This window comes from Mauremys reevesii, linkage group 11, assembly GCF_016161935.1.
Source record: "Mauremys reevesii isolate NIE-2019 linkage group 11, ASM1616193v1, whole genome shotgun sequence".
Taxonomy (NCBI): Eukaryota; Metazoa; Chordata; order Testudines; family Geoemydidae; genus Mauremys; species Mauremys reevesii.
Genome location: NC_052633.1, coordinates 36,392,699 through 36,415,615, shown reverse-complemented (window position 1 = coordinate 36,415,615; position 22,917 = coordinate 36,392,699). Strand labels below are relative to the sequence as shown.

The 22,917-nt window shown below is 41.2% G+C and overlaps 1 long non-coding RNA gene across 1 annotated transcript; it reads right to left on the bottom strand.

Annotated features, from left to right (window-relative positions):
• Positions 1-6,496: 6,496 nt before the first annotated feature.
• Positions 6,497-22,614, bottom strand: LOC120374226. The gene is made up of 4 exons (XR_005585948.1): positions 22,453-22,614; positions 21,769-21,852; positions 13,107-13,171; positions 6,497-6,610 (listed from the first exon to the last, which is right to left on the bottom strand). It is a non-coding gene; the product is annotated as an uncharacterized LOC120374226 (long non-coding RNA).
• Positions 22,615-22,917: the final 303 nt, after the last annotated feature.

Sequence of the window (22,917 nt, the reverse complement as noted above, 5' to 3'; positions counted from 1 at the left end):
GTTCCACGTTTGGATGGGGGAGATAAGCAAAATGGGAAGAAGAGTGAAGGCAGAGGGGATACTGAAGGGAAGAGGGTGAGTGGGACAGAGCATATGCAGAGTTGAGCTGACATGTGGAGGCTGTGAGGAAGGGGAAGGAGGGAACAGAAATAGAGCAAGCAGCCAATCAGCACAAGTCAGATAAAAGTCCTGACAGAACTGTAGAAAGCTCTCTGAATGCTCTGGCTGGTTCCTCTCTGTGGTTTTTTCCCCCCAAAGGCCACATGTTTGTGAGGGAGGAGGAACTGGGAGGGGAGGAAAGGCACCACCTGGGTTTTAATGCCCCTAAAGTGGGAGGGGGCTACCTGGCACAGCTCTGGATAGGGCAGAGGGAATATGGAGAGGGGAGGGGGAATTGATCCAGCCTGGGCTCCATTTTCCTCCCTGTCCCCCAAGGGTAGCAGTTCCTGCATCTACCATCTGAGCTACAAGACTGGGTTCTAAATGACTTGGCGTATTCTATTAGTTCTAACGCCATTGTGTTGCCATTGTATTATGCTTGCTTTGACATCAAAGGTAACACTAAGTAGTATCTGGAATATGGTATTGCATTCAAATAGAGATATGTACAAACCACCAAGCCTGGAACCAGATCCAAAATGTCTTGAAGACTGGGAGTGTGCACACAGTTTTGGTTCAGTTCAAAGAAAGGAGCCATATGCAAAGTTCAAATCCAGATCTTTACTTCCTCAAAGTTTGGGGTCACCTATAGGATCAAGGTGCTGCAATTTTTTATAGGGATTCCAGTGGTGTGAAGTAGGTTATAAAGTCTCATTAGTAGCATGTATTTTTCCAAAGCAACTCTTCGTATACAATTTCATTCCTAACAGTACAAATTTAACATGGAAAGTATTTTACTTTTTGTTGTCCTCTTTCCTGAGAAGCAACATAAAAAGTGCCTCCAACTTCCATATGTACACAATTCAGTTGTCTTAAAATATATTGCCACAAAAGATATCCAGTAGGCTAGGTTATATTATGTACAAAATGTTTTTCCCCCCACACCACCAGTATGCATTTCTGATTTAGAATGAGATACCAAATCAAGCATCTATCTTGAACAAAAGTGTTTCTCAAACATGTTACAACACAAAAGCTGTTTCAGAGAACTCTTATACATTGTACACCCTGAGTAAGGCTATCTTTTATATAAGTTTTGCTGGCAGATGGTAAACAAACTTCCAATACGCCTATATAAATTATACAAAATCTTTAAACACAGTTTACTCACTATACAATTTTCAAAACTCTTACTTGGTTGCTAAAATATAATATGGAGCAGTGAAATGTGCAAATAGGAGGGAGTATGCATGAACAACTGTGTATACTGGAGTTAAAAGTCTGCATGGCTCTACTAGCTATATCTCTGCCATTAAACAGACAATTAAATCAACTGCTGGATAAAGTGAATCTATTAATATGCCTAGATATAGCTTTTATAAACACTTCAGAGGATTTCTGCATTGATATGCTTTTTTTTAACCTTTTTATAATCTCATTTGTCATTTCTTAGAACTGTTTTCTTGGTTTGTTACTTTAGGGACATACTAAAAACCTAACTAAACCAATATCCGTGTTTACAAGAATATTTTTCACAACCTCTAACACTGTATGAAGTTACCAAGAAACAGCTTTCCATGACTTCACTAATGCCAGAATTATCCCCACAACAGACTCTGCGACCATGAAAGATCTAGGACCTGCTTTCTATATACAAAATATAATGATATAATAATACAGCAAGTTTTGGTGGGATTTGGCAGGGGGAGGGATAGCGTAGTGGTTTGAGCATTGGCCTGCTAAACCCAGGGTTGTGAGCTCAATCCTTGAGGGGGCCACTTAGGGATCTGGGGCAAAAGTCAGTACTTAGTCCTGCTAGTGAAGGCAGGGGGCTGGACTCAATGACCTTTTAAGGTCCTTTCCAGTTTTAGGAGCCTGGTATATCTCCTATTATTATTGGACCAGTTCCTACAGGGTTAACATAATTTATGATAAAAAAAATTACCTTAAAAGACCACCTATTACTTCATGCAATTGAATTTGTGTAGGTGGACCATTGTGTCTGCCTAGAATACAATTAACTTCAACCTGCTAAGATTCAATTACAGGACTGGTCTTATGGTTTTACTCTGCAGAAGAGAAGGATGAGGGGGGATTTGATAGCTGCTTTCAACTACCTGAAAGGGGGTTCCAAAGAGGATGGATCTAGACTGTTCTCAGTGGTACCCGATGACAGAACAAGGAGTAATAGTCTCAAGTTGCAGTGGGGGAGGTTTAGGTTGGATATTAGGAAAAACTTTTTCACTCAGAGAGTGGTGAAGCACTGGAATGGGTTACCTAGGGAGGTGGTGGAATCTCCTTCCTTAGAGGTTTTTAAGGTCAGGCTTGACAAAGCCCTGGCTGGGATGATTTAGTTGGGAATTGGTCCTGCTTTGAGCAGGGGGTTGGACTAGATGACCTCCTGAGGTCCCTTCCAACCCTGATATTCTATGATTCTGTGTACATACAGCACGAATGAAAGTCAGCTATGTCTGGAGAATAAGATAGCAGCCAACTAGTCTACAGCATAACAGAACAGAAAAGAGCAGAACAGCGTAGGCTGGGACGTTTTTGGTCAACACCACACCCTACCTTATGAAAAATACCATGTGACAGTTCAAATAATGCATTATTTTTATTGATTTAAAATGTATTTTAATTATAAATATTAGTTACATACATACATAAATGCACTCACACAAACACTATTATTTATCATCTTATCCTTGTCATGTGATATACAATGTCCACATGGAGCAGCTCGGACCTCATCTACTAAGGTGTCATTCAAAAAATGCTCACATAGTTAAGTGCATGGAAGACTGTCTACTTCGGAAGGATGAAGGACTTAGGTGGGTGTTGCTGGAATTCAAACTTATGGTTCTAAGAAGTTTAATTGTTTCACACCTAGTGCTTAAGCACTTGGCATTTGCAAACCTAACACATGCACGGGGAAGTCTACTGGACCTAGAACAGGCCTTCCTACTTTGGAACCATGCAGAATAGGCTTTATAAGATGTAGAACAATCTGAAGCGTAGACTTTCTGTGAGCTGAAGCTGCTGGATTTGGAACCTACTTTATACGTAACAAAAAGCTTCTCAGAATGGCCATTTCATTCTTAAATTGTTTCTTCAATAAATGAAGCCACCAAAACAAACTTTCATTGAGGGGAAGCCACACAAAGATTTCCTTCCTTCCTTCCCAAGCCATCCACTACAGGCTTTGCATGACCCAGTCCCACCAAACTGAACAGACTTTTCCAACACCAACTTTACCCAACAATCAACGATATAATGGTGTAAAGGCTTAAGAAAGGGATATGGGAGTCCATAACCTACAGCAAAGATTTTCTTTCATTTTTGGACCAGTTCCTACAGTAAGAATATAATGGATCTAAAAAATATGTAGGGCATATGTCCCTCCCCTCCCCCACCAATTTCTCCTTTGGTTATTTTTATACAAGAACTGATTTTTCGTAAACACTCCAGAATCATACAAAATGGGCTTCTTACAAGCCTGATGTACCCAGAGCCATCCTTTTGCAAACATCTCTCCCTGAGACAAGCTTTACATGATCCTAAATTACTCATTTCTACATCCCTTACCCACCTATTTGAAACTAAATTAGAATTGTGTGCTTTTTTTCTAGCTTGTATTAACTGCATTGATCTTTCTGAATGTAGACCCACCTAGAACAGATTTTATGATGACCCCAAATAACTCCAAAAAGTATTTCTATGATTCATATACTGTCATGACTCTTGCAGTAGCTAATATTTTATACTTCAGAGGAAAGTCAAAACCTTACCTACCTACTATATCTACCCAATTTTGCAGAGCTGATATGCAAAATAAATGCATAAAGCTATTCAAGGTTGTATGAGGGTAAAAATCCTCCTTAGTGATACTTAAGGTCCTGAAGTATCTGCTCTAGATCATTTGCTATTTGAAAATAATTTCTTATGGTCATATGTGGTGAAGAGTTCTGTTCAAGCATTTCCCATTAAAGGGTGTATCAAAGGCATTTTGCCAGAGTTGATCTGGAAGAAAAACAAGACAACCTTGGAACAGAGATTTGAACAATTTAGCTAGGCAACTGATTCTGGAAGAATAAAGGTGAGTCTGCACAAATACAGCTCTACTGTGGTAAGGAACAGGAGTTAAATGAATATTTTGAGAATTTCAAGGGAATTTGATTAGAACACTAGGTCAAATTCTGCCCTCAGTTTCTCTGACATAAATCTGGAGTGTCTCTGTTAGAATGTGACCATTCTACAGTGGTACATGCCGCTTCACGTTTTGTTTTCCAGAACAAATGCCTTCTTTCCTGAGTAGATTTTAGACTTCTACCACTAAGTTCTCTTATGAGGTTAGTGAAATAATGTATGCAAAATAAATGAGAAATTGGAAAGGTCAGTCAGGGCACCTAAGCTACAGGAAGCTTTTTTTGTTTTTGTGTTGGTTGTTTTTTTCTCCTCCAGACCATGTTTAAATCTCTAGATATCAAGAATGCTTAGAGAGTTCCCACAACATCCAATAACAAACAACTGAGCTGGAAATAGAAGCTCTTATAGACTTACAAAGTACCTTGTTTAGAATACATGAATTTATCAGACAAGTTTTGTTTACATAAATAGAACTTTTGAAACTGTAAGACTAGAAAAAAGTATTTTCCTCCTCTCAGCAGATAGACATTCACTAACTTTATCTAAAGAAGAAAGTAGGTTTATAGCTTGAATTTAAATAGACAATCATCTACCTTTTGTTTTAAAAAAGAAAGGAATTCCACTGAAGCAAACGTCATAATGCAAGTGCAATGAAAAACATTTATCTCATGCAAATAGTTCCTTCTTTGCTCTGAGCATTGCACCAAACAGCCAAACTTGAATAAATTCAGCAAAGTTTGCATTTAAATGGCAACACTTGTCATAATTCATCTAACTGACAGTCACATCTGAAAGGAAACACAAATGTGGAAATGTGATGAATGTAAGTGCTGTAAAGTAGACCCTGCATCTTTGACCCTTTACTCAATATTTATTGAGCTCTACAGAAAGACCTCGGCTTGTGAGGCTCTCTCTTAGCTCCATCATCAGTAAAGCCTGAAAATGAGAGATTCTGTTTCAGGTAACACCACTGAGTTTAAAATTCTGGCTCATCAAATTTTAGCTAATCCTAGGCATGATGCTTTAAAATGAGAAGCACCTCCTGAGAGATGCTGGCTATGGAAACTGAAAGTACTCCACTCCCCTTTGGGCTCAATATGAATAGGTCAACAGTTCTACCAGTAAAACATCTTGCTTAGTTTTTCTTAAGGTATAATCTATAGATACTACAGCCTGGAATATTCAACAAGTTTTCCTATAATTTACATTGTTCATGTTCATCAGTCTAAAACTGAAGATCTACCCCAGTTTCAGACATTCTTGTTCTCATTAAACGGAATATAAATGAAAGATGGAAGTTCTGACTTAACGGAAAATAATTGTATTACAACAGTACTGGGAGAAGAGTCTATCCATAAAATAAGAGTAAATATCCATTAAATTATTGGTCACTGAAGTATGACTTTAAAAATTTTATTCTGTAGAAAATCAGTTATTTTTAAGAGAGGAAAGTGTTGTGGTTAAGGCACTAGATTCAGACTCAGAAGATCTAGATTTAGTACCCTGCTCTGCCAAAGACTTCCTGTGTGACCTAATCTAGCTCTTCCTCAGTTTCCCATTTTTGTAACAAACAATAACTCCTTTGTCTGTCTTGTCTGTTTAGATAGTAAATTCTTCAGGACAAGGATTATCACTGTATCTGTCTATAGTGCTCTGTACAATGAGACCCTGATCTCCATTGGGGCCTTTATGTACTACTGTAATTCAAATAAATCAAATAATAATAAATAGTGGATTATTAAAGAACCAGTCATAACTAATAGAGGTATTGGACAAAGTTTTCTCTCTCCTTTGCTGCTACTATTATAGTACACTAGTCATGTTAAGTACATTTTTTAATGTCTGTTATTCAGCATAGTTTTTGGCAAGGGGCGCGTGCCCATGAAACACTTGTTTGCTAAATTATTGCACTTGTGTTAGAAATTAGGAGCATAGTACAATGCATTGATGGCCTTTTGAACTGTGGAAACTCTGAAAGGTCACAGATTCCAGGGCAACCTGTGAGTGGAGCTATGGAACAATGGGGATGGGTGAAAGGATAAATCATGTAAATATTCCTGCCACCCATATTCCACTGCTTATGTTTTATCTGTCCCTACAGCCCACACTGGGGATACACAGCTCATAGGAGATACTGCAGACTTAGGGCTGGCTTAACCCTTCCCAGACCCTCAAACACACTCTGTTCCCCTCTTTCCCCCTCTCAGATGGTGAGAAGCAGCTTCTAGCAAAAACTACTCTGATAGTAAAACATACCTGGGTTGGGCAGAACTTTGTTTTCCTCCACTCACCAATGATCTGTGTGAAGAGAGACTCCATCCCCACCTTCAGTCATGAGAAGCCTGATCTCTGCAAGTCTGGACTCCTGCCAGGAACATATTTTCTCTCTCAGTAGGCAGAAGTGTGAGATGATATTCTTCAGGTCACATAATCATTTATCTCATATTCAGAAGAGTGCTGCTAGACTATGAGAGCCTGCTTGGCCCCATACCTTTCAAATACATCCCTGTCAGTCAAATATAATAACTAGTTGGGGAATGCCAAAAGTAAGCACTGCACAGACTTTGAAGGTATAGTCTCTGTCCCAAGCAGTTTCAATATACATTAGACTATATTAGACAGAATATGCATCGCATATAGATTCCAAGCGGCTTGATCAAACTACATATAGTTTATAGACCTGGTTGTGACCTTGCTTATATTAGTGTAAATGAAAAGTAACTTTAGTGAATTTGATTGAGTTACACCGTGTAAAACTGGGATGGGTGATGCCCAATGACTCTACACCTGGGAAAGGATAAGAGGTCACAGATAAAACATATCATTATGTGGCCTTAAACAAGGGACATCTTCCCCATCTGAATCAGGAGCAGCCTCTACATACACATAGTCAGAGAGACCTGCAGTACTTCCATGGACCAGCAGATTCACAGATGCTACTTTGGGGCTTCACAATAAAGCTCTACATCTGTCTGCATAGGTGTAGGCGTGTGCTGTTGGGGTCACCCCACTCTGGGGCGGCTGGGAGCAAGGCTGCCTCCCTACACAAGTCTGGTGAGTCGGGGAAGATGGCCACCCGTGAGTGGGGTGACAGGGGGACGCAGGCCCGCCCACTCTACTGCGTCCCCGCCCAGGGCCCTGACAGCAGCAGGCGACTTGCTGCTGCGTCAGTGGGGATCCTGGCCGCAACACACTGACATCAGTTCTGGGTGTGCCACAGCCAGACTAAAGTCAGCTGCCCCCGGGCTACTTCCGACCTCCTCCTCTAGCAGTATCTGCATCTGGTCGGCGTCTTCCGCGGCATCAAGGACCACGGGCTCCTCAGGGTATTCAGCAAGCAGTAAGCTGGGCAGCGACTCTGGGTCACTTCTCACCGGTAGACTTACTGGCTTCTCCGGCGTCTGGTCGGCGTCCGGCCTCAACGGGTATGGCCAGTCCTCACGGCGGTCACAGGTGGCAAGAGTCTCCCCAGCAGGAGTTACGGCACCAGCATCCAGCCTCTCTGGCGGCCAAGCAGCTTCTGCACCCTGGGGTTGGGCTTTTACACTTCCTGTCCTGCGCCTTGACCTCTGGGGGGCAGGCGCAGGCTCCAGTGGCTCCGCCCACTTTGGCATCCAGAGGGGCTCGTCCCTCTCTGGGGCGGCTGGGAGACAGGCCGCCTCACGACAATAGGCTGATGTACCCTCAGTCACGTTAAAGTTCCCATTCATGTCACATTGATATCCATGGCCCAGGTACTGCATGAGTGCTCTGACAGTTGCCTTAGAAATACTTACAATAAAGGAGCAATTCAAAGTCAGAATTTGTCTCTTACTAACCCTGTATCTAATCTACCAAAAAAAGGATCAAATCATTTTATTTGTTGTGCAGAAAAAATGTGACACATTTTTCTCATGTTATAACATGCCACACCGATATACCCACATGACACTAACAGGCCTTAGTTTTAAAAAGAAAATTCAAAACATTTTAACTGACACGATAAAAACTATTTACAACACAGTCCACTCTAACCAACCTGATCTTACCTCTACCAAAGGATTCGACTTGTCAGAACTTTTTAATGTGGAAAAGCAACGTAATCAGGGATCTTAAAGCTTTATGTAAAAAGCATGAAAACAAATGTACATACACATGCTGCATCCATTTTGTCTTGTGTTCTGTTTTCACAGATCTTTTCCAGGACAGTTTCACTTTATTGTATATTTTCAACTAAAGAAAACATTCTAAACATCCAGAAAACAAATCAATCACATGTACACCCATCAGTGGACTAAGGAAACTCCTCCTTTGTATTCCTCCTACATACAAACAGGCAAACGCACACATTTTGGCATGTGGCAACCTACAATACAGTTGCAGTAATATATGTGTGAGTACATCAATGTCCTCTCGGTTCGAAGAACAAAAAAAGAACAGTTTCTCTTTAGGATAATATGTTTGATCCACATGTTACCACCCTAAGTACAATAATTTCATTATGACTTTCTTTCAGAGCTCTTACTAATGTGATTTCTTCTAATGTGAAAGTTCCACAAGTTATTAAACACCTCACCTGCAGTGCCCATATTAAAACTTGCAGTTTAACTCTTGAATTGATATGAAGCCCAATTTCAAGGGCACCAGGCACTAGGGTACTGTAAGTGCCTTTAAATGACCAAGATGAATTGCTGATTTTGCAAATATCCTTCGAAAACCAGGAATTCTATTTGAATTACTAACATAACAGATGTTTGCTAGGATCTGCCATGCTGTCTGCGTACACAGTTATGCTAATTTGGCAGCGTTTCTCTTCAAGTTAGCTCTGAGTCATTAAAGCACGCAGCTAGTAGGTCCGTCTGTCTAACTAATAATTGCCTATTATTGATATTAATTAACATTTTTTGCACCTTCCCTCAGTTTTGACCTGGTATCTGTTGGTAGTCTAATCACAGTGGCCTATTAAAAGTCAAAATACGGGGGCCTATAGCAGTCATGAGCCATTTATCAAAAAGCAAACAAGGCCAATTAAACAGGCAGCCAGACAGTTGTCTTGATTTGCCACTGACTGTTTCTTGATCACCATTATAAATTGCTAATCGGGCAGAAAGTGCTAAGCAGTGCATCTGCAGGGGGTGGATATTGCTCACTCCCCGCCTGGTGACAGGTGAGAGAGGCTAGTGATGGCCGTATTGATGTGAACTGCCCATCAGTTGGTAGTTATTGTTAAAGTTCATGATGCTACAGCTGATCCCTTCCTGCTGAGAGTCAATCAAATTAATTAGCGCTAGAAATTCTTCTGTATTATTTTAAAGCAGAAATACAGAAGGAACGCTCTGTAATTTGGTTCCAGAGGCAATGGGAAAAAAAATCTTCATGCATTACAGAGTGAGGGAAAAAAATCAAATATTGCTTCTTCCATTATATTATAATAAGGGCTGCAGCTAAAGGTTTTTATAGCCACAGATCAAGAGATCATAATAGAAGCATATTGACAGATTTTTTTTTCCTGCAATACTCCAAGGAACTGGCAGTAGCAGGAAAATATATCAAAACCTTATCATCAGAGCTGAGATCTTCTGTGAAAAATCAATAAAGAGTTATACATGGTTTGAGTTTAAACAGTTCTCTGTAGTCATTTAAACATAGCGCATCTGTGCAGTTTTTTACCTCTGGAGACTGGTGTAGCCTAGCAACTGCAAGGCTTAAACCGATTAACTACAAATGAAGTACTGTATGCCTATCAAAGCAATTGTTCATGGTTGCCTTTGTTGCAGAGACTGAGCTAATTGAACATGATACAGTATGAAGATAATTAACACCCATGAGTTTGTTAATTGCCTGTTAGCATTACAACACAGTCTCTTGGTTTCTTTTTAACTTGCTCTTTTGCAGCTTCTTACTTCCCTAAAAGGGTGCAGGACCTATGTAGCTGGCAATGATATCTTATCGTTTATTAACCCTTTTCAAAGGCAGAATGTGGTAATGAAGCATATTGCAAACTCTTGTCAAACACAAGCTCCCACATAGTCCGTGCAATTTATGAAGAACAGAAATTTGTTTTACATAGGCTGTACAAACCATGCTTATTTTCAGGGCTAATTTATTTCAAGCAATTTAGCCACTATAATTGCTTTAAAAAAATCTTTTGTGGGTCACTTTTATGACTCAGCTGCTCTGCCTTCTAAAGTGAGCGATAAATGTCTTTTAGGGTTGGAATATTAATTGAAGGCAGCATCTGGTCAGCAGCTGACCTGCTATACTTGTCTTCTTTGTTGATTGCCCAGTTAAAGCCAGCAGTTTATTTGCTTTATTTACCAGCTTCTCTCTTTCCATTCTGAGAGTGCAGATACATTTTGGCACAGACAAAATTGAGTGTAATACTAATGGTAAATATGGAGGGAAAGAGAGAGAGATCAATTTGTCACAATCTAGTAATCTGAAATAGTTTTAATCTGAGTAATTTCTTTTAAATTAGTTATTGTGTCTCAGAGAATATTTCTCTATTATTTAGATCTGTGGAATCTGTGAAGAATGCAGATGAAAGCTCATAAGAACAATGCAATGTCTGAAGGTATAAATGTATAGGACTTTTCACTATAAAATGGAGTCAGCACTTAAGGCAAAGCAAAATATAACCAGAATAGCCAAGAACGATTAGCATTTGGTTGCCATAGGCAAGTCTCTGATGTTTAAGCTCCACTTGTCCCATACTGAATGGAAATACCTTGGCTGTGTCACAGTTGTTTAAAATAGATTTTTCTTAAAGGATCTTGGGTTTCTTAACCGTTACTGTGTCATAGTTAATACTTGCAGAAAAGCCATTCCCTTGAGGGACACTACTAGTGCCCAATTACAAGTTCCATCATCAATCATAAGTATTATTTATTCTGCAAAATGAATTGCTAATTAATAACTGATGAGCATTATGGCCTTGAAGACTGTAACACTATTAATTATGGTTGGCAATTGGGATTCTGCCCATGAAGGACTACTGGGTGCATTTTCATAACAATTAGTGCACAGAGGTTACAAGGGAGAGGGAAAAAAATAATCTGTATGGCTTTTAGACAGTAATGTAGTTTCTGTGCAGAATAAACAGTAACACATTTTTACCATACTTCACTGTTCTTGTTTTGTTCAGTATGGGTTTTTAATCTAGAGTGACAAGGAGGCAAATATTATGTACAGCATGTCAACTGGAGATTTGGCATTGAGTCCTAAAATGAGAGTTCCTGCTGAAACTATACATGGAACCAATGTGGTAACAGTATGTTTGATGTAACACTGCTGCCTTGTGTTTAGTATCCCACGGCTGCTTGGCTGATGCAGTGTGCTGTGATTAGTGGACTGACATGTAACTTTAGACCTCTAGCAACTGCTAACTGATAAATGTTTTCAGAGTGGTTAACATTAGCATTATTTTTCAAAACCATGAATGTGAGCTTTAGGTGAGAGAAGGAGAACACAGTTCATAGTAAGCCCAGGTCCAGGTCTTTCAGTAACTCATGATGATACTAAATTGTCCCTACAGGATCATAATTTACCCTCAGCCCTTCCCTCCCTCTAACCTTTGTTTACTGTCATCTCTTGCTGTGTTCTGTCTAATTTTGATTATAAACTCCTCCGGGCAGTGACTTTTTTTCATTTTTCTGTAAAGTGCCAACCACATCTATGGAGCTGTAAAAAAATACCAGAGAAACCGAAAGTCTAAAACAAAAAGTCAGCTCCTGCCACAGAATCTGTAGGCCAGGAAAATGCTTCCAAAGGCACAAGCCAAAAAGAGCAGCTAGAACTTAAAAATGGTCTTTGTCATTATTGAGTATTTCTAATATGGTAACACCCAGAGATCCAAATCAATTGGATCAGGGCCCCATTATGCCAGGTGGTGTATAGATATGTATGAAAAAACGATTCCCTGCTCTGATGAGCACTTTCAAATTGATTGTTGCACCCTGGCTCTGAGCAGAGATGACACTTAGATGGAGCCTCGTAACAATATTATTTGCATTTGAGTTTCACTAAAAGTATTAAAAAAAAAGGGCCAGACAGACAAAAGGTGGGAAAGGAATTGCGGCACTTTGGTAACTAATGCCTTCCTAAAAAGGCTCAATTTGTAGACCATTTCTGCATAGTATAATTTCAGCTCCTTACACCAGGGCTGAATTTGGCCCTATCGGTTTGGTGTTTATAATAATAATAGTTCAAGTGGTATTTGAGCAAAATGGTATCCTTCTTTGCCCCCATGTCAGAGGGAAAGTGAATCTTAAAGCTGGTAATGTGTGTTCACAATGATTAAAAGTGATCAGTTCAGAAGGCAATATGAATGTATTGGATGGTTTTTAAACAGCAAAACACAAGGGCTCTCTCTCAGAGCTATCATAATTCCCTATTGTTACTGGAAGCTTTATATGCACTTGAGTTTAGGTGCTGAATTTCTGATGTGAGATGAGAAAAGTAGAAAATGAATGTATTTGCTGCAGTCATGACGCTGATCTCCATAAAGAGACTCATATTTGGGAAGAATTGTTTTCTGTGGTATAGAGTCTGGCTATATAAACTCTTATCTGGAGACCAGAGAGATTTGTTTGCCTTTTTAAAAAAAACACAACAGCTCTACTAATTTCCACATTGGATCTTGTCTGTGTATAAGACAGATATACTATAGAGTTAAATAAGCTATAATCAATGTTACTAGAAAACGACAAAATGATTTTGCGAGAGATTGTAAGGATTTTGCCTTTAAGAAACATTGTGGAAACCAGCACTAATTTGTAGAAAATGTCTCTTGGTTCTAACAGTTTATTTTTTATTTAACAGGCTCTCTCTCTTTTACAAAATATCTGTAAATGCCTCTTTGGCAATTGTTCCATTAGTCTTACCAACTCAGCTTTGATCCATTTTTGCTCATGTTGAATCCACTCCTGAGCTTCTTCCTTTTATTCTGCTGCAGATGCAAAGCGAAGAAGTAAAGCTGGAATGAATCCACGGTTTTTAATTGATTTGTACATAAATATAGCATCTTTTAAGTTACTGAAATGCCTAAAAGCCAACCCCAAAAACAGACACAGATTTTGAATCCCGCCCCCCAGTTCCTTCTGAAGTAAAATAGCTATAAATTTGACATTTTGTGGCATGTTGTGGCTTTGCTTTTGGGAGCGGGGGGGATGTCACATGACAAGAGCAAATATTGGACAGTCAGCAGTTAAATATCAGCTAGTCTAGAAAGGTCTGGCTTGGAGACTCCATTTTGTCTCTCTGTGTGCGGTAGAATGAACACAAGTGAAAGAGAAGCCAGATCTGAGAGTTCTTTTGAGATAAATCCGTGTAAAGATGAGTGTGAAACTTGCAAAACACAGATGATAAACCATGATAGCACTGATTCAGGCCAATGGGAGCTGCTGGAAGCAGTGCGAGCAGAGGGACGTACTGGTCGCCCCTTCCAGCAGCTCCCATTGGCCTGGAGCAGTGAACTGCAGCCACTAGGAGCCGCGATTGGCCGAACCTGTGGACGCGGCAGGTAAACAAACCAGCCAGGCCCGCCAGGGGCTTTCCCTGCACAAGCGGCAGAACAAGTTTGGGAACCACTGATCTAGAGCAATAAAATTGTTTGAATTCCACAATACATCTACTTAGCGCTGTTTATGATAAAAGTCTGAATTTGACATAATTTGTAATACATTATATATAGCCAGATAATTTTGGAACACTAATCTAATATAGAATCTCAAATATAATTCTTGCCAAAAAAGGAACACACTTTAAAATATATTTACAAAAGACCATTTCACATTTTCACTTGCAAGGTGATTAAGATTTTTTGTGTAAGATCATTTTGATTTAATTAAAGCCAATGCTTAAAACAACATGCTTTATTTCAGGGACATGAGATGGAAAGAGGGAATATATCTTCAAATGTGAGATACTACAAAATACTATTCAAGATATAGGTTTCTGAGAGGGAACTTGGGTGTGACTAGATCTTTAAAAACATTTGCAGATGTGGAAAACCCTTTGCTGAATAGTGGTAGTAAACATATGGAGAGAAGTTAGTAGATCTAAGGAAAGCAACTTGGAATTCTGTACTTACTTATACTTACTCTATTGTAAAAGAATATCCTTTTCTTAGAAGCAATATAGGAGAAAGCACCCAGAATGATTTAGGGACTTAGAAAAAAGTTAACTCTACAAAAACAGCTGCCAAAATTGAAACACTTTTTAAGGGAGGAAATCTCATTGAGAAATACAAAATTCTGAAGGGAATAGAAGTGAGATTCTACAAGACTATTTGAGATAATGTCAAATACAAGAACAAAGGAGCATAAACTAAAGTTAAAGAAGGGTCAGACCCTGAAGGAATTTAGGCAGAATTTCTTCAGACAGAGAGTACTGAGTATATAGAATTAAAGACAAAGGGCAGCAATAGGAAAAAATTATTGTAAATAGTTATAAAAAGGAGTTGGACAAGTACAAAACACCAAAAAGCATTGTGAAGTATGATTGCTAACTCCGCAGAAGAGAGAGACTTAAATGGGTCACCTTGTCTTTTCCAGCCTTATCAATTTCTGGTTTTGTTCCTTTTAATGCAGGACAACAAGTCTCATTGACTTTCAGTGGGACTTGTGCTTAGGTCACTTAGGCACTTTTGCCTGCAGAACCATAGACCAGGGGTTCCCAAACTTGTTCCATCGCTTGTGCAGGGAAAGCCCCTGACGGGCTGGTTTGTTTACCTGCTGCATCCGCAGCTTTGGACGATCGCGGCTCCCAGTGGCCACGTTTCACTGCTCCAGGCCAATGGGAGCTGCTGGAAGTGGCGGCCAGCACGTCCCTCGGCCCACACCACTTCCAGCAGTTCCCATTGGCCTGAAGCAGTGAACCGCGGCCAGTGGGAGCCACGATTGGCCGAACCTGCAGACGTGGCAGGTAAACAAACCGGCCCGGCCCGCCAGGGGCTTTCCCTGCACAAGCAGCGGAACAAGTTTGGGAACCACTGCTATAGACATTGAATAGAGTTATTAGGACAGCCAGTCCAGCCTCTTGCTAATACAAGAATTTCCTACCATACACCTTCTAGCATTTTGTCCAATCTAAATGACTACAAAAGAGGGCTTCCTCCACTTTCCATGGGTGCTCATTCAACAGCCTATTAATGACTTTTTCCTAACATCTTAAATTTTCCTCTCTTAATTTCACCCCGTTACTCTTGTTATTTCCTCTTGCACAATCTTAATTAATTTCTCTCTCTTTAGTGTTTATACCCTTCAAATATTTCAAACACCCCATCAATCATCTCTTTGCAAAGCCAGAAGTAGGAAAGTTAGCTATGTTAATTTTACCATATGATTCAATCCTTTTGACCACTCCCCACGATTGCTTTTGTTGCTCCTGTCTGAGCTCCCTACAATTTGTCAGTACTTTTATGGTCATGTTATCCCCAGAATTTAATCCAAACTGTAGGTGTGGCTTTACCAGAATTGCATAGAGAGTAACTATGCGTGGTCCAACGTCTCTAGATATACAAACCAAAATTGAATGAACTGCTTCTAATGCCTTCTTGGCTTTTCAGACTTATTAGAGGCATGAAGCATTGGTGATAAACTATATGCATCATGGGGTCAGATTTTCACAAGAGTTCTGCTCCCATTTAGATACCAAAAAGGACAGCCAGCTTTGCAGAAGAACTCCACCTGTGGGAACTGAGCTCTTTTTAAAATCTCACCCTTAATTAGGTGCCTAATGAGGACATGGTCCCAACTGTGCTTGAAAATCTGGTCCTGAGCTCTTTTGAGAATCTGGCCCATAGTGATTAAGGCATATCCCTGGGCTAAATGCAGACTCGAGTAAGCGGGGGCAATCCCCATGGGCTCAGTTCAGTGGTGATATAGTTATACAAGTTATACATCAGCTCAGTTGGTAGGAACATTCGTGTAAGAGAAGCACTGTTTGAAGAGCATTATGCTTTTTAAGGTATCCAGTGGTGTGCCTTGTTTTCCATTTGGAAGCTGGGGCTGGCAGCAGTGTGTAAAGGGCAAGGATGTTACTCGTTGACCATGCAGAGATTGAGGACCCATTGGAAACTCTGGGCCAAACCCTTTGAATCAATAAATATTTGCACCTCTCCACCCCCACAGCTCTCTGCTATGCTGCTGTTGGCTCCCACCATAACCATATGTATGGGCAATTACCAGCAGATTCTATTGTGCTAGTGCATAGCAGAGACAAAATAAATAAATCTATTCACATAGCACTATCTTTCACAGATTTACCCTTTTGGTGTGATGGGAACATAGGAAGGCATGACATTTTTCTGTGAGCTACTAAAATATTTCCTTTATGTTACTGAGCTGCCTTGTCACAGAGTTGCAGCCTGAGCAGATTAGAATCTCTCTCTCCACCCCAAATACAGGTTGGGAAAAACAATTGTTTACTAGGTAAGTAGTAGACACAGTGTCTCCTGGGAGTTAGGTATTTGTATAATTAAATTAAAAAGAAGTTAGAGGACAAACTTTGCAGTTTACAACAATTCATGCACATGGTACAATGCCAAAGCTCCATTAACCAGGGTGCCAGATGGCAGAATTTAACAGAGAGGAAACCTGCTAAGAGAGAAAAAATCTGAATAGGTCTTTCTTCATATATCCCACCTACGGCCCCATCCTAAACTTCATGTTAATGCAAATTGTCTAAGCAGGTGTGAACTGCAGAGTTTGCATAGTGGCAAACATCAAGTAGTGTGATGTAGAAGCAAGAATGTGGTAGAGAAGGTGTTTGCACAGATATAAGCACAAACAATACTAGAGGAATACACTATCTACAGGCACAAACCTACATACCATGTTACTGTATGTACATTATATAGACACACACAGAGAGATAATGGGTACGTGTGCATTATAGGCAGGGCTAGTAGCACCACCTATTAAGGTTGGCTGACACTTCTCATTATAAGACCCTGTTTTCAGTTGCTTATAAAACTTTGCCAAACTTTAACTGTTTGGGCTAAAGTGTCCTATGTAGGGTGTCTGCCTCAAACTGAATTCTTTTGGAAACCTTCAGCCATTCCTTAGAACAAGGCTAGGAAAAAATATGTTGGTTTTCAATGTTAAAAAATTCTGGTGACCTTTTCTTTGGAAAGCTCTAGCACTCCACCATACTTTACAGCAGGGGCTTGAAATTTGGCGGAGGGGAGGGGGAGCTACATGCCAGGGATGTGTCTTTTGCTGTCTCTCTGTAAATCTGCACAAAGTTGGCCAAGTTATAAGCCCTTGAATAAAAAAATCACAGTTCATATACACTCAGTAGAGACTTGCGAGAGTTAATAGCTAAAATCTCCAAAGATTCTATCCTTGCTGAGCATTTTCCACCCCCTCACAGCTCTCATGCTGACCAGATTGTGCATGCACCATCCCAACTGAGCACATTCCATGACTTCACAGCTCCTACATACGACAGGACAGTGCAAGTGTCATCCCTACAGTGTGATCACGTGTGCACCATTCAACCCAGGGCTACAGGAGCAAAAACAGACTTTCCCTGCTGTGATGGGTTGAATCACAGAACCCCCCTTGGGAGCTGCCAACTGATGTGCCAAGACTACCTCTGCCCCTACCTTCCTGCCCTGCCAGCTTAGGACTTCAGTGCCCTGCCTGGTTTGAGTCAGACTCGCTAGCCTGCTGCAAACCCAGACCCAGGTCTGAATCACGTCCCCTAACAGCTGTAGGCTTACCTGAGAGCAGCTAACAGAGGTGTTCTTGTCTTTAACACTCAAATGCCCAACTCCTCATGGGGTCTAAACCCAAATAAATCTGTTTTACCTAGTATAAAGCTTATGCAGGGTAAACTCATAAATTGTTCTCTATAACACCGATAGAGAGATATGCACAGCTGTTTGCCCACCCAGGTATTAACACATACTCTGGGTTAATTAAGAAGTAAAAAGTGATTTTATTAAATACAGAAAGTAGGATTTAAGTGGTTCCAAGTAGTAACAGACAGAACAAAGTAAGTCACCAAGCAAAATAAAATAAAACACGCAAATCTATGTCTAATCAAACTGAATACAGATAATCTCACCCTCAGAGATGCTTCAGTAAGTTTTTTCCTCAGACTGGACACCTTCCAGGCCTGGGCACAATTCTTTCCCCTAGTACAGCTCTTGTTCCAGCTCAGGTGGTAGCTAGGGGATTCCTCATGATGGCTCCTCTCCTCCCTTTGTTCTGTTCCACCCATTTATATATCTTTCGCACGAGGCGGGAATCTTTTGTCCCTCTCTGGGTTCCCACCCCCTCCTTCTCAATGGAAAGACACCAGGTTAAAGATGGATTCCAGTTCAGGTGACATGATCACATGTCACTGCAAGACTTCAAGCCTTCATTCCTCCCAGCCTGACTCACAGGAAGGCTGCCTGCAAACGGAGCCATCCAGGCAATTGTCCTGGTTGATGGAAGCCATCAAGATTCCAAACCACCATTAATGGCCCACACGTTGCATAATTACAATAGGCCCTCAGAGTTATATTTCATATTTCTAGTTTCAGGTACAAGAGTGTTACATTTATACAAATAGGATGACCACACTCAGTAGATTATAAGCTTTGTAATGATATCTTACAAGAGACCTTTTGCATGAAGCATATTCCAGTTACATTATATTCACTCATTAGCATATATTTATAAAACCATATAGAGTGCAACATCACACCTGCAATTTCTGATCCCAGCTGCTCCTGGCCAGGGTATATCTGGCCACTAGAACTGAGAGCAAGAAGGCTGTCTCTCGCCTTTGCTCTTAATTACTCCTGCTGGCACCCGGGCAGCATGCAGGAGGAAGCCATTTAATTCAAATGCAGAGACAAGAGACAGATCTAGTGTGTTGTGGGGAGGGCTGGGGGAGTAGATTGGGACAAAGTCTGTGGGCAGAGATTGGGACTAGACACTGGCAGGAGAATGGAGACTGGGATAATCTGGGTAAAAAGACTGGATCTGGAGAGGGGAAACAGGGAGGAGACACTGGTGGGGAGAAGAGAGATCTGATGTGGAGTCAGGGACTAGCAGAGCAAGGAGATTGGTCCTGGGAATGATTTTGGATTGAAGAAGAAGGTGGAGGTCATCAGACAGAGCTGGCAAGGATCCGTGGCACAGGGTGAGAACTGGGAGTTGCGGAGTAAAGAGATTGCAACAAGGAGGAGAGGACGCACACTGGAGGAGAAGCCCAGGGTGGGAGACTGGGAGTGAAAGCCACTGGGGATGGGAAACATGGACAGGGAATGGGCAGATGACTGGATTTTTGAGTGGCTACAGTAAATAGAGAACCCAGTAACTTGTTGCCAGGGCCAAGACTTGTGAAGGCCAAGACTATAATGAGGTTCAAAAAAGAATTAGATAAATTCATGGAGGATAAGTCCATCAATGGCTAATAGCTAGGATGTGCAGGGATGCAACCCCTCGCCTCTGATAGCAAGAAGCTGGGAGTGGACAACAGGAGATGGATCATTTGATGATTGCCTGTTGTGTTCATTCCCTCTGAAGCACCTAGCATTGGCTGCTTTTGGAAGACATGATGCTGGTCTAGATGGACCATTGGGCTAACCCAGTATGGCCGTTCTTATGCTCCAAGGTTCTGACTCGGTCCTTGTATTAAATCAAACCTCTGTTGAAACCTGTGGAAATTTGCCTGAGCATAAGGACTGAGTAAAATTGAATAAACCCCCTCAGGCTTTGGCCCATAGAGAGCACTACATGCCCACAAACTCAAAAGATATGGAACTGATCTATGCTCAGTGACATTCTTGTTGCAAAACCAAAACCAGAAATGTTGGGGGTCCCCTTAGAAATCCTTCATCTCCTTTCTCCCTTATGTTGTTCGAGCAATGGGGATGGAGAAAGTTTTAGGGACATGAAAAGCAGTTTTTCTTGTGAAACTGGGGTTTTACCTTGGTTAACAAATACACAGTCCTGCTCAAGCGATGCCATGACAGTGTTTTGTTGCTGTTGAATAGCTGGAGCACATGCATTTGGAGTTGAGAAGTGGTGTAAACAATTAAAGGAATAAGGATAGAGTAAAATGGAGGAGTGTGATGCCGGTTGCACACCAATACTGTGGTGTGGAAAACGCTAATTTCCATTCACGACATCAAGGCTATGGTCAAAGCTCACAGATGTGATGAGTCAGTGAGAGAGTACACTGGGCAGAAAAGTAGCACAGCTCTGCTCAAGTTCCTACAGCTAGTTCAGTCACAATGCTTCCTTCCTCTGCCCCCAACAACTTGTAGGCCATCCCTTTCACCCTGTCCCTAAAAACACCCTTCCCTGTTCACAACAGCTCTCCAAGGACCCAGTAAAAGCAGACATTAGTCCCCTGAAGCCTCAGAGACACCAAACAAACATATACTCTTCTACCTAGTGAGGGTCCTGCACCACCACAGCATCTCCCAGTTAAGTTCCTCCCTGCACCAGCATTGTGCATGGAGCTTTGCACACAGTGGTGATTGTGTGTGGTTACTGCACCTTTTAGATCCAGAACATTCTGTGTGCCAGAGTCCAAAAGACTTGTAATTTGGTAGTGGTGCACAGGGGCAGGGTAATAAGATCAGCCCTTGTCCCTCAACACTGGCTGCCCTTTTGGGGGTTCCATAGATCCACCATGTGAGTGGCCAAGGCCCTTTTTATCCAGCACAGATCCACCATTAAACCACCACTTATGATAATGCAGTGGTCTCTCCCCCACATCAGACAGGCAGTCCACAGTCTCTGCATATCACGTGTACCCACTACTGACCAGCAGGGGCTGTCAGTTAGGGTACTTCTGGAATATAATTTCCAGTTTAAGAAGACATATGGATGGAGCTAACATGCTAGAGTGTAGCCACAGTGACGCAAGTACTGAGATGGGTGGGCCACCCCCAGAACATACCTAGTATCTCAGATGGGATCATATTCAGGGTAGCTAGCCCCTCCGACTGCTCACATTGCCACCACTACACTCTAATTTTAGTGCATAGCTCGATCAGGGCTAGTATGAGTATGTTTCCTCAGGCTGGAAATTACATCTTCCAGCTCAAAGAGTAGGCACACCCTATATCACATCGTCACCCACATCCACTTGTAGCACAATGAAAATCTTTGCACCAAAGACCCCACGCAACATTTGAATTCTGAAACAGAATTCCAGAGCCCATCTCTGTGCCACTTGCATTGGGTATCTGTATTCATGCATAGCCTTAGAACGCAATGAGAAAATAAAACGTCTTGCTCTAGGTGTTTGAGTGAATTTTTGGACAGTGAATAGCAGATGTTCATGACCCAAACTGTCCTTAACTCAGAAAGTTATAAGCATATATCCAAATCAAACCACAAGGGAGGGAGGGAGACAGCGTTATGGTTCCTGCCATTATTTTTGGTACACAAAGCCAGGTGATCTAGAGCATGTTGCAGAATAAAGGGACATCATCAGCTTAAAAATCTTCTATCGTTCCAAGTAACATTTGCAATTACTATAATTGATAGAATAGAGAAAAATATTGTTCCACTTTTTCAGCTTGCTTACTTTGTATCTGGCCACACTTTATGTATAGTCTCTTTCACTGTTTCCCCTGTAGTCACTCAGTTTCCCTTTCTTGGTTTTGTGGTTCTTTCACACAGCAACAAAGAGAAAAAAACATGTAATAAATTGACATGACGATTCAGGGGTAGGTTTGACATTGGAAACTACTTAATTAAAAAAAAATACTACATTTCAAGTTGATGCTCTCCCTGTAACACACTCTACAAAAAAGTTTCCAGGAATGATACTATCCTCAGAACACTAAAGCAAAGCACTAATTTATTCAGAAGCTTTCAGATCAGCTTCTACATACCTATCCTATAGGGGAAATCCATTAAAAACTCAACATTCAATATCTCAGATACTTGCAGTAATCCTATCATATCACTCTGTACTCAATACTGATTAGCCACTATAAAGTGGCAAACATTGAGTGTTTAAATGGTGTACACAGCATGATATATCATTACATATGTACATGTTGCCAAGAAAAAAGCAGTGATAGTCTAAGGTGTTATCTATGATATATTATTTGCTTTCCATAGTTATATAAAGGTTGTTCTGGGTGAACTTAATGTGATAATTTATCTACATCAGTGCTCTACAGAACCCAGCTTATATGAGCAATATACTAAAAGCAGCCTAGCAGCTACCATCATAATAAATTGTATGAAAGCAGATACATACCTAACAATAAAAAGGTACAAAGCAGTCAAATAGATCTTGACCCAGGCCCACAGCTATGGGAGCAGAGCACTTGGCCCAGCTGGGATGGGGTGGAGGGAACAAAGGTGTCCTTTGGATCCTGGAGAGTCTCTGCACCAGTCCAGCTTCCTCACTTCTCTCCAATTGTTGGCTGGCCCTGGGAAGACCTTATTTAATGCACAACCTGCAGAGCCACAAGATCCACAGCTCCAGACAAAAGTGTTAGGTCTTGTGTCAGCGTGAATTCACTCTATGTTAGACCTAGACATTGGCTATTGTTATCAGGGGCGATCTAGACATTTTGCCGCCCCAAGCAGGAGGTGCTCTGCCGGTCGCTGGTCCCACACCTGCGGGAGGTCCACCGCCACCGGAGCCACCTGCCGCCCTCCCGGCAACTGGCAGAGCGCCCCCCACGGCATGCCGCCCCAAGCACGTGCTTGGCATGCT